The sequence below is a fragment of the Oncorhynchus tshawytscha genome, linkage group LG14 (assembly GCF_018296145.1).
Source record: "Oncorhynchus tshawytscha isolate Ot180627B linkage group LG14, Otsh_v2.0, whole genome shotgun sequence".
Taxonomy (NCBI): domain Eukaryota; kingdom Metazoa; phylum Chordata; class Actinopteri; order Salmoniformes; family Salmonidae; genus Oncorhynchus; species Oncorhynchus tshawytscha.
In genome coordinates, this window is record NC_056442.1 from 22,272,524 (window position 1) to 22,285,231 (window position 12,708).

At 43.4% G+C, this 12,708-nt stretch overlaps 1 long non-coding RNA gene across 1 annotated transcript; it reads left to right on the forward strand.

Moving 5' to 3' along the window:
* The first annotated feature begins 1,392 nt into the window (after positions 1-1,392).
* On the forward strand, positions 1,393-12,042 carry LOC121839263. The gene is made up of 3 exons (XR_006078795.1): positions 1,393-1,840; positions 11,628-11,694; positions 11,816-12,042. It is a non-coding gene; the product is annotated as an uncharacterized LOC121839263 (long non-coding RNA).
* The last annotated feature ends 666 nt before the right edge of the window (positions 12,043-12,708 follow it).

Sequence of the window (12,708 nt, forward strand, 5' to 3'; positions counted from 1 at the left end):
GTATCAATCCACCCAGTCACTACAAAATGCAGGCGCCCTGAGATTAAGTAAACCGCTCAGGGATTTCACCATGGGGTCAATGGTGACTTTAAAACAGTTACAGCGTTTTATTGGCTGCGGTAGAAGAAAACTGAGGATGGATCAACAACATTGTAGTTAATCCACCATACTAACGTAATTGACAGAGTGAAAAGAAGGAAGCCGGTACTGAATAAAATATTCTGAACCATGCATCCTGTTTGCAACAAGGCACAGTTTAAGCCTTTATACTTAGGCGTAAATGAATCCACATACTTTCAGAAATGTATCTTCTCCAAAAATGCTTGATTTCAATAGATATCCTTACATGATATGTAGGGAACTAGGGGTAAAGTACTAGGGGGAAACTAGTAAAGGACACCAATAAGAAGAAGAGACTTGCTTGGGCCAAGAAACACGAGCAATGGATATTAGACTGGTGGAAATCTGTCCTTTGGTCTGATGAGTCCAAATATGAGATTTTGGTTTCCAACCGTGAACGGATGCTCTCTGTATGTGGGGTTCCCACCGTGAAGCATGGAGGAGGAGGAGGTGTGAAGGTGTGGGGGTGCTTTGCTGGTGACACTGCCAGTGATTTATTTAGAATTCAAGGCACACTTAACCAGCATGGCTACCACAGCACACTGCAGTGATACACCATCCCATCTGGTTTGTGCTTAGTGGGACTATCATTTGTTTTTCAACAGGACAATGACCCAAAACACATCTCCAGGCTGTGTAACGGCTATTTGACCAAGAAGGTGAGTGATGGAGTGCTGCATCAGATGACCTGGCCTCCACAATCACCCGACCTCAACTCAATTGAGATGGTTTGGAATAAATTGGACCGCAGAGTGAAAGAAAAGCAGCCAACAAGTGCTGTAGAAAATAGTAAAAATATAGAAAAACCCTGGAATGAGTAGGTGTGTCCAAACTTTGACATGTACTCTACATCAAGTTGAAATTCAGGGATAAGCCTCTGCACATCAAATGTGCTATTAAGGTCCCACTCTTTTCTATTACCCCTCTATTTTCCCATCAATCAAAGAAAAACTGTCTCGGGATGATGTTAATATAGAATCCAGTCTTGGAATGGAGCCCATGTAGTGTATCACACCTGATTGGGACACATGTTCTGAACTCGTGCGCGAGTGTGGGAAAACTAAACAAGGCATCGTACCTGGCTTTGTGGCACCTGTCAGCAACGTGGGCCTCCTGCAGCAGCGCCAGCCTGCCTCGCCAAGGTCAAAGCTTCCACGTCATGCTGTTGTTTGTTCCGCATGCATATGTTCCCCTACCTACAAGCTGTCATGTCTCTAGAAACACGCCCAGCGGAAATTTCCACTACCGCTAACACTTCCACGCATCCTTTGGATCTAGCTCACTGTACTGTACACACAGTAGCAACTGTATTACTGGGGAATTTTCCCACCTGCAAGCCATTCTGTGCTCTATAGCTGCCAAGTTTCTCCCTGGGTGGCGGATGATAAATAGAAGTCATTCTCTGAGAATCTACGGCAAATGTGGAGGGCCACTTCTGGCGGATAATGCGGGAGGGAGATCCCTGCCGTTGCCTGCCGGGGAGAAATCCCTCTGGCATGGACTCTTCACTTATCCTAGATGAGGTCCCAGTGTATGGGGAAAAGATTAGCCAATCTCAAGTGTCTCCATCACTATCGTATTTCTATCATCTCCATGATCTAGAGTCAAGGGAGCGTAAAGCTGACAAGAGACTCTCTACTACCTTCCAGGGGCTCGGTAGAGAAGCACTCACCAAACATTTGCCAGTAAAGCCACATAGTGTATACCTTGGATACATGCGGTGAGGACTGTGTGGGGAAGTTGGGTGGAGAAGCTGTGTGTGGTCATGAATGCATAATTAACGTGTGAAGAATTCTAACTTGCTGGAATTATGTGGGGAAATGAACCTGTGATACACTGAACATTCTTAAGACGAAGTTGGTTCACTTTGCATAACATGCCGCAGTGTAAATCTGTTATGTGCGATACGTTAATAAGGAATAATTTTCCTGCAAAGTGTAACCGTTACAAAGTGAATCCGCTATTATGACACAATATCGCCAAATGTTCAACGGTTGCTAACTTTTGTTTGTTGTGAATATGGGAAAGAGACTAATTTGATTATTTAGCTACAGCTATGGAGTGATAATGGCAGCTAACATATCAGCGGGCTGATAATCTTCTGCTCCTCCGTTGAGAGAGGTTTTAATCCGTTCACCCGGTCATGGAACTCACTGGGCTGAAGTTGTACACATGGTGTAATCTTTAACATTCTGGCATTCCGTCTTGTGGCTGATATTCACGTCATGCTGGCATTGTGGCTGATATATTCACGTCATGCTGGCACTCACATCCTTTGTTCGATTTCAAGACATCAAACAATACAATTGGAATTTTAGAGCACTTTTTACAACACAATGTGTCGATGAATGCTTTATAAAAACTATTTTAGGAAAGAGACCTTGACAGGAATCAACCCCTGCTATGAGGTCATCTCAATAGGGGAGAGGTTTCTTTATTTTTCTCGATGATTGTAACTTCCCTATGTGGGTCGCATTCATGTTGTTGCATTGTGATGGGTAAGCATAGAGCATTATTCCATGTCATTTAGGAGCACAAAGCAGAAGGTGCCTCTGATGGAATGCTGTGTGTGTGTTCTTGTTTACACGTTGAAGGCCAGTAGTGGGCATTCCGGCAGTGAGGTATCCAAATCATGGTGCTATCCTATCCTCCCCACACAATATCATAGAAAGGCAGGGAAAATAATGACTCTTATAGTCCAAAGGCTGCCGAAGTTTGGTCAATATCCTACATTTCTCCATCGAAATGAGCCTCTTGAGCTTTACTTTGAGTCTAAGCACACACCTATTCAAAGAAAGGTGAGATTCCTGTGTGTGTGTGTGTGTGTGTGTGTGTGTGTGTGTGTGTGTGTGTGTGTGTGTGTGTGTGTGTGTGTGTGTGTGTGTGTGTGTGTGTGTGTGTGTGTGTGTGTGTGTGTTCGCTAGCATTAGCGTGTGCATGTGTGTAGTTTAGTGTTTGTCTTCATAAGCTAGAGTGTTGGTTCTGCTGAGTGTGTGGGTGGAGGTGTAATGCAGTCCCTGGCATGGAGCAGTGTGGGGGAATGGGGAGGCAGACACAAATTGACTGGGCCCTAAGTCACCTCAGTCTATTAGCAGTGAAACTGGAGAGCTCAGCAGACTGCAATGGAGCACATCCAGGTCCAGCTTAACCAGCCCTGCTTCTAACCCAAACCTTCCAGAGCACACATCTCAAACTGATCCAGAAACAACACTTGGCCACTCTAATCGCCTATGTGCCTAAATCTCAATCTAATAAGAAAACAGTAAAGTATTACTACCAGATTATGCTATGTACGTATTATACTTTGTCCAGTTGTTCTGCATAAATGATGCTTCATAGAATTGAAATGAAGTGATCCTTCAAGAAAACGCCTGAGACTTTTTTTCAATTAAGGAGGAGGGGAGAGGAAAGGGAGGTGTAATGTCTGCCAAGGCAGAGTGAGGGAGAAAGGGAGGGAGACAGAGGGCAGCTCCCTCGCTTCCGTCTCAGCTGTGGCTTTCCGAGCTGTGCTTCTCGCTCTGACTGACTCCAGGGCTAGCCAGACATTAGCATTCCCATCTATACCAACCACAGCACAGCAGTAGCCTTTGAAGGTAGTACAGGATGTCAACATGTAGCAGCTGTCCTCTTCCTGGCTGAGGGGCGCTCGTCCGTGAGTTCACTGCCCAAACTGCCGAGCAAAAGCCTCTGCACCGTGATGGAAATAATGCTGACAGGAGACTCTCACTGCTGCCTCTTAAGAGGTGATGTTTCCAGCTGCCCCGGTGGCAGGCTAGGCTGTACCCCGCAGATTTAGAAGATGTGCACTCAGAAAATGGGACAAACCTTAGCCCATAACAAAAGCACTTAAACCCTTCTAGCATTCATCACACCCAGCACCTCGCTGTCAACAAAAGACAATAGCTAAGTAAGGTGAGATTTGGCTAGTGCTTGGAGAGGAGACAACTTTGGGAATGTGTCTCAGTGGGCCAGTATGGGAGATTCCTATGGAAGATCCAAAGTCCCATAGCAGTTGTAGGGACACAGTGCTGTACGGACCTCATTGCTGGGACGGATGTGCCTTCAAAACCAATGTCCTGAACCTGATTCTGGGGTCATAAAGATCCTCTTGCATTTCTTTAGTGAGCCAGGGTGTTCACCCAGCTGTCATGGCCACGTTCCCAGAGTATAATCACCCTCCTCTTCACTTCCATAACTGATGATTGGTGAGTGTTCTGGCTGCCAACCTGTCCAGAATATGCTCACACTGCTACAGAAGGATGATGCATGAGGGGATCTACAGCCCAATGCAATGTTGTGTAGTTGTTTAAAGATCTGAGGATTTATTTTGACCAATGCATTATTATCGTACCATCGTTATATGTCATAAGTGGTCATAGCCCAGTGGTGATAGATGTGCAACTCTGTTCTTTCATGCCAGGCGGGTGTCGACTACAACCCCGGCTGCCTTTTGTCCTGGAGGCAGAGCCTCGTCTCCGTGAGCACATCAGGTCTCCAGTCCTCACCACCACTATCACAACAACAACAACAACAACAACAAGACCTATGTCATTGCAGGGGAGGTCGACACGGCGAAGCGGAGTGAGAGTGTTCTTCTGACCAACGTCTTTGAACAGCTCGTCTTTGAAAGGGAGGCTATGTTCAGCAGAGGACTAGTTTGGGAGAGCATGGAGTTTGGTCTCTAATGGGTGGGAGACACTTAGCCGTTAACATTAGTGATGGGGGGAAAAGTCTATGCAGTTACGTATCGGGATATTACTTTTGACAATATATCGTATTGTTTTGACAATATCGCAAATACTATTTTTTGAGCTAGTGGGCTGTACCTGCACCAACATTTCCCTTCATATCTGTTTCTCCATCTTCTTTTTCATTTGTTTTCAGCACTTTTATTTCCATGACTGAACAAAACGTGTTTCTTCTTGTCCCTCCGCAGTAGACATATGGTAAGCAATATCTTTGGAGAATCGCAATACAAATCGTATCAGCACCTAAGCATCGTGATGTCATATTGTGAGGTCCCTGGCAATTCCCGTCCCTAGTTAACATGTGTAAACTTTGACAGCCTTTAGTGTCACTAGCGACAGAGCAGCTCGCAGCCACTGTCATGGTGGCTTTGTCTGGCTGTAGTCATTGTGTGCGTGCGTGCATACTGGTACGTGTGTGCCTGCTTGCCTCTACGTGTTTGCATTAGTGTGTGCCATAGCCCTAGCAGTTCGCCCCCTGAATGCATCATGTTGCTTTGACAGTCAGGGTAGAGGAGAGAGAGAGAGAGGCGGGAGATGGAGCGAGATGGACCGAGGTGGAGGAGGGAGCGGGCGTACACAGCTGACTTAGGGAAAGGTCAACGGTGTTAAAGCGTACGACAGAGGGATCATGGGCTAATTACGAGCTCTAACTGTCATTAACTGGTTTGGCACTGGGAGTGGAATACCATGTTGCTGCTTCACCTCAACAACGCTATCCTGTTAACCATCGCCAACAGTTGACAGTCTGATTGGGGAGTGGAGGGTGTCCAGTGATGGGAGTGAAATGTGGGGGGTAGAGGGAGGAGAGGATAGAGGAGGTGGGGTGTATTTGCCTGCTTGGGTAATCAGAGTGACAGAGGCACTCCGCCAGCCATCTTGCCATTGTCTTAAAGGGAGACAGCGTTGGCATTTCTGTCAACTAGTTGGCACTCTCTCATCTGTACTGTCAGACTTGTTGCCTGGCTACAATCTGCCACCACCTAGCACCTCCCATTGTATGTGTTATGGCTGTGGGTGAGATATGCTGCAGAATGTCTTGTACTGTACTGTGTCTGCACTGCCTGGTTAGGTGTTGCAGGGCAGGAACTCGCTGCTGTGTTAATTTATGTTGATGTGGAGGTGAATTCCCCCGTCACTGCACTGGAAGTCAAACACGATAGGCCCAATGGAGCACTGTGTTTCCTGAACATTGTTGTAATGCCAGCCTGTTTTTTTTTTGTGTGTGTGTGTGTGTGTGTGTGTGTGTGTGTGTGTGTGTGTGTGTGTGTGTGTGTGTGTGTGTGTGTGTGTGTGTGTGTGTGTGGAGAGATGATGTGTGTGTGTGTGTGTGAGAGATGTGTGTGTGTAGAGAGATGTGTGTGTGTAGAGAGATGTGTGGTGGGTGGGCATAGGGTTGGAAAGGGGGGGTGTATTACTGGACACTTTTGAAGTTTGGTAACTTTCAAGTTGTATTTTGAATTGTATAAGATGACATCTAATGGCCTTTTGGGGTATTTCAGATTAGCACATGCATCTGTAATTATTTCAGGCCCTCTGTGTGTCCTTACCACACTTACAAATAATGAAATAGGTTGACAAAGCTGTAAAACATTATCATAATTATAAACCATCAACTTGTTGAATACCATTGGTGTTTAATATGAGTGTTTCAGCATGAAATGAGTTGCGCCCCCTTTGCCCTCAGAACAATTCGTCGAGGCATGGACTCTACAAGGTGTCGAAATGCTTTTCACAGTTGTGTCAAGTTGGTTGGATGTCCTTTGGGTGGTGGACCATTCTTGATACACACGGGAAACTGTAGAGCTTGAAAAACCCAGCAGCGTTCCAGTTCTTGACACACACAAACCGGTGCAACTGGCGCCTACTACCATACTCCGTTCAATGGCACTTAAATATTTTTGTCTTTCCCATTCACTATCTGAATGGCACACACACACACAATCCATGTCTCAATTGTCTCAAGGCTTAAAAAATCCTTCTTTAACATATCTCCTCCCCTTCATCTACACTGATTAAAGGATTTAACAGGTGACATCAATACCCTTTCACCTAGATTCACCTGGCCAGTCTGTCATGTTACTAATGTTTTGTACACTCAGTGTATATTTATTATTTTACACACTTGAATTGTTTTGGCATCAAACTGGTGGCAGTTGTGAAAAAAAGTCAATAGTTGGAAGACTATTAATGTAAAATAAATGTAATTGTTGATTAGATGCCTTTTCCAGTAATTAGGATATTTTCTCTTGAACCATACAATATGAACACAGGTATAAAAAATATATATACTGTATATATGAATAGATTTGTGTTTAAGTTATTCAAGTATAAATAACCAAAGTTACCATAGATGCTAATTATCAAAACTGCAGAAGATTCCGCTAAATTGGGCACGATTGTTTATCTGTATATTAAATACATGTTTGTATGAAAGAGTTCAAAGTTCAAGGTTGACTCATACCATGCATGATGTACATGTATGCCTTAGTGTTTATGCTAAAGTGGTATAGACATATTGTACTGTATGTATGTGTGTGGGTGGACGGTTGTTTTAAATGAAAATGTTGTGACTTTAGTAAATGTGTATGATTATATGAGGATTTGGTTAAAGATACAGGCTTATCCACTATCCAGTGTATTGGCGTGTATTGGAGTGTTTTCCACGTACACAATACCCCCACTATAACCTCCAGCATAACAACTGTTTACTTACTAGGTTTCTTGAGAAGTCTCTGATGCGCTAACAGACGACATAGAATTCAGTAATGTAACATCTGTCCCACTGAACGAGCCCCCTTGGGGGAGAGTTCAACCACTGTGCTACAATGTTCGCACAGAAAATGTCTCAAAATGAACTGGAACAAAAATTACTCCGCCACACACAATCCCATGAAAGGAATGCTTATGCGAATCAAAATGGGCTATTACATTTATGGCCAACAGCAATGAGGAAGAAACAAAACAACAAAAATAAAATGTTTCCCATTAATCGAAAAGATAGGTATGCTCTCCATTTATTAATTTCTCGCTTTCAATTTGCACTTAGCAATTACAGGTTAGTTGGGCACAATGGAAAGTGATGATTATAAAATCTCTAGGACATTCCATTCGGTCCAGGTGGACTTCCATTCAGGCCACAGAGCGTGTGGAAATGGCAAGTGGCTCAAACCTTTAGTAATGGTTAACAAATACATGGCAACACTGTCGCAGCTGCAATGCATCACCGATAAATACCATGTCAACATCAACAATAGGCTGTTGTTTTTTTATCTCCGCAATGCAAATCTCCATGGACAAAAAAAACCCACACAGAAATGATAGGAGCTTTGGAGAATGCCTGTTACAGTCAAAATCCATTGGCCTGCCACCACAGCAAAAACATTACCCTCCCCATCTCCTCTTTAAAGGCAACCGGCTGCAATTAGTCACTGTGTAACTCCACATCAATAAAACAGCCTCCCTCCCCAGCTTTCCCAAGTAAGTCAGGTCATTAAGTCATAGATGTAGAATTGACCAATCCGCTTGATCCTCTTGATCACTCTCCCTGTCGTTAGGAGATAGCATGCAAATGACACTCCTGCTGATGATGTCCCGATAACACAGCTGATTTGTGTCACGGGCTCTGTCTTGTAATGGAGGGGGGGGTTGCATGAGGGTGGTGTATGGACGTGACCCCTGCCCGTCGTTGCGTGCCAGCCAGGCCGGCAAGCAGAGGCATTCAGTGAGAGAGTTAAGCCAGGCTCAGTGACTCGTCTGCTCCGGTAGCTCCGGTAAGCCCCGGTGACAACACGGGGGAGAGAGAACACCGCAGGCTGCAGGCCCTAGTTGATCAAATACAGTTGCCCTACTTACTCATATTTACAGTGCTGATCACAGGGGCGATTGTACCCACGCACTGAGCCCAGGGAAAGCGCTGTGTCTCTTTTCTATCTGGCACTGGGAGAGGGATGCTTTTAGAGGGCTGGAAGGTGGAAGGGGATTGGGTGGCATGAGCGATCCCTCCCTCTCTCTCTGGAGGAGGGAGGATGCAGGGTTGTGGATGGCTAATACACCCTCAGAAATGTTATATTGCACTGAGAAGTGGAGTGGATTGTGGAGGAATCCGCTTTCACCACACTCGTTTTATCTCACTCTCTTTCAGCTGTCTACCTCCTCTCCTTCTCTCCCCCCCTGCCTCTTTATCCCACTCTCTCTTTCTTTCTCACTCACTCAAGGTCTCTCTATCCTACTGTTCCTTACTCCGTCTCTCTGTTTTTCATTTGTGCGCACACACCATCCCTTCCTCTCCCGTGAGATTGTGTTGATGAAAAAGGAAGCCGGTTCTAAGAGTAGGATATCCACTAACCGGCAGTTTCTGTGTGCTGCCTGTTTTTATCACCTCCTGATCATTATGCCAGCAGGAGCTTGTCGGTAGTGTGTCACTCCATCTCGATCTTCCCCCCACTACCTCATGTTCGGACACTCTCTCCTTTCTTATCTTCATTGAAATGGAAATCCCCCTGTTAACAATAACAACAATGGCTGCGGGTGATGAGTCGCTGTATTCTGTATTCATAACCTAGCATCCCCTTTTAACCACCTGTGCATGTGTATCTGTATCAGTTGGCATGTATTGCCAGTCCTCCTTCCATAGTGAATGTAGGAGAAACACGTCACGTACAGCTTGATCCTTACACAATGCAGTGATTGCAAGACATCCATATGACAGAGTATATACTGTGTATTTACTCCTGAACGCATTAGTCTCTTATTTAATGAATAACATTGCAAGGGGTTACCCACTCTGCTCCCCCTGTCAAGCACTCCTCAAATGATGCTTCACTGAGATTTTGATGGCGCTGGTCAATGCTGTTTGTTCCAGTGCTGGAGAATGGATTGAAAGTTGTTGAACTGTGCACAATATGAGATTCCTGTCTATATTTGCTTTTCTCTGCCCAGACGTACTGAGCTGCTACAGTTTTACAATGCTCAAATACAAATAATGCCATCTTATGTAATTCATAAGTAGCGACATACTGTAATTAAAGCATTGAAATTCCTTGAAACAATGAAAACACCCACCCGTTGCACGCGCTCCAGCAGGTATATTTCACTGGCCATCCCCAAAGCCAACTCCTCCTTTGGCCGATTTTCCTTCCAGTTCTCTGCTGCCAATGCCTGGAACGAGTTTCAATAATCATTGAAGTTGGAGACTTATATCTCCCTCACTAACTTTAAGCGTCAGCTGCCAGAGCAGCTTACTGATCACTGCACCTGTACACAGCCCATCTGTAAATAGCACACCCAACTACCTCATCCCCATATTGTTATTTATTTTTGCTCTTTTGCACCCCAGTATCTCTACTTGCACATCATCGTCTGCACATCTATCACTCCTGTGTTAATGCTAAATTGTAATTAATTTCGCCACTATGGCCTATTTATTGCCTTACCTCCCTAATCTTACTACATTTGCATACACTGTTCATAGATTTTTCCATTGTGTTATTGATTGTATTTTTGTTTATCCCATGTGTTGTATTGTTGTTTTTGTCACACTGCTTTGTTTTATCTTGGCCAGGTCGCAGTTAATGAGAACTTGTTCTCAACTGGCCTACCTGGTTAAATTAAAATAAATAAATAGAATTACTCATGTTAAGCTATTTTCCCAAAAACAATACTTGTAATTAGAATAAGAGCCAACCAGAATGTCAAGAGCCTAAATAATTACGGATTTCATATCCTATTAACAAACTACACGTGCTGTGCTGCTGTGTGCATTTTTAAGGGCACTTATTGTAGATGCCTGCTTCAACATAATTCACTTATTAGTACACAACAAATTGGCCAGTGTTACCTACTGTTGATTTTTCAATGTATAATTTCTAGTGGTGATTCAGGTGTTCAATTAACTGTGTAATTGTTCAAATAACAGGCATTGATGTAAAAGAATCCCATTGTTAAACCAAAACCACACCCATCTATTATATTTCCCAGCATGCTCTAGTGCAGGTTGATTTTTAGAATAGTTTGTTTTTATATCTATGTTTTTGCATCTACATGGATTGCTTAATTATCTTATGCTACTCAAATATAAATAACATACTTTTTTTTCTAAACTAATACGATCTGTTATTTAGACTCATTGCAACCGTTACTGAAATGGTTGTTCCAGTTTAGATGGTTTAGGTATTATCATACCTCTGTCTTCCCAACACGGAAGTCACTCTGACATCAGGTTGAGGCTAGGAACATGCAGAGAAGGGACTGCCGGATCTGTCATAATGGCCCGTTAGTAAAGCCACACTGGGAGACAAATTTGAAATGGAATACATGGAGCAAGGTGGAAAAAAATCTAATTGAAACAGTATTTAAATGTATTTTCAGAAGGGCTGTGGTCACCATTCATGCAATAAAATAAATACATCAAATTTTAGTATTTCCGTGTGGATTCAGCCTATGTTTACTGAAGCCATTAGAAGACTGTTGTTGACTGAGAGGAAGTATGTACAATTGTTTATAATAAATTGTAAAGTCAGTCTTGGTGATTAAATAGCCTTGTTCAGGGTTTCCCAAACTCACTCCTGGGCTCCCCCTGGGTGCACTACACAGCTGATTTAAATAACCAACTCATCATCAAGCTTTGATTATTTGAAACATTTCTGTAGTGCTAGGGCAAAAAACAAAACGTGCACCCAGGGGGGCCCAGGACAAGTCTGAGAAACCCTGGCCTAGTTAATCATTACATGACTTTTAACACACTATCTGTTTTTTGCTCAGTCTGGCAGTAACCCAGAACTATCAGACAGAGGATCTCTCTTTCAGCTGCTGCTGACAACAGCTGCATGTAAGATGTTATTCTACATCATAATAATTATGTCTGCATAGCATTAAGGAAGATTAGCTCATACGTATTTCTGAAAATTAACTTATGTTTTTGCTATTTTTTTCTTCTTTGCTAAAACCAGTCAAGCAGGTAGCCCGGCGGCTAAGGAGTTGTGCCTGTGGCAGGAGTTGGCCGAAAGGTGACCGGGTTTGAATCCTGGGCCGGGTGCTGTAAAAAAAAATGAGAGGAATTTATCTGACAACTGGAGGCTGCTGGGATCACATCCTCAAAACAACGTTCCTCTACTGTTAGGCCCTTGAGCAAGGCCCTTAACCCCACAACATGCTTTCTGTCCAGGGGCAGTTTCAACTGTGTGTTTGAAGGGGGGTTGAGAATGGAGCAGAAGACACATTTTTGTTGTTCACTGTAACTAATGGACAACGTATATTGTTTTGTAATGCAAAGTCGTCAGCCAAAGTTGACATGGGCCATTATTCAAACAAAGAGATACCTCCCTGTCCACCAGTGCATATTTCCAAACTATGTTTGCATATAATGACAATAAATTCTAAAATCTATGGTTTTCTTTTGTCCCTTATTTAACTGTTTATTAACTTATATTCTTAACTCAAAACATTACAACTGAATAGTATTTTGATATTACATTGCCTTATGAACTTGTCCATTTCCTTTGTGATTATTCTGAAGAAGACCGAAACGTCAATCTTTTAAACTTGTTGCGATTTCGTTCTGAAGGTAGGTAAGGAGTCAAGCGCAGGAGAGCAGAGATGTCAATGTAGCGTTTTTTTAATAGGCAAGTCCAAAAATGGAACAGATACAATCACAACAACAAAAAACGCCCAAGACAATGGGAACTCACAGTTACTCACGGAAGGAGAAAAAAACAACGCTAATTACTATAATAAACACACGTGAATAAATTGAAAGCCTCCACAAGCAACATGAAAATAATCCCGCACAAACCTAAGCAGGGAAACAGGGGTCAATATACTCACAGGAATTAAAGCAAATGAA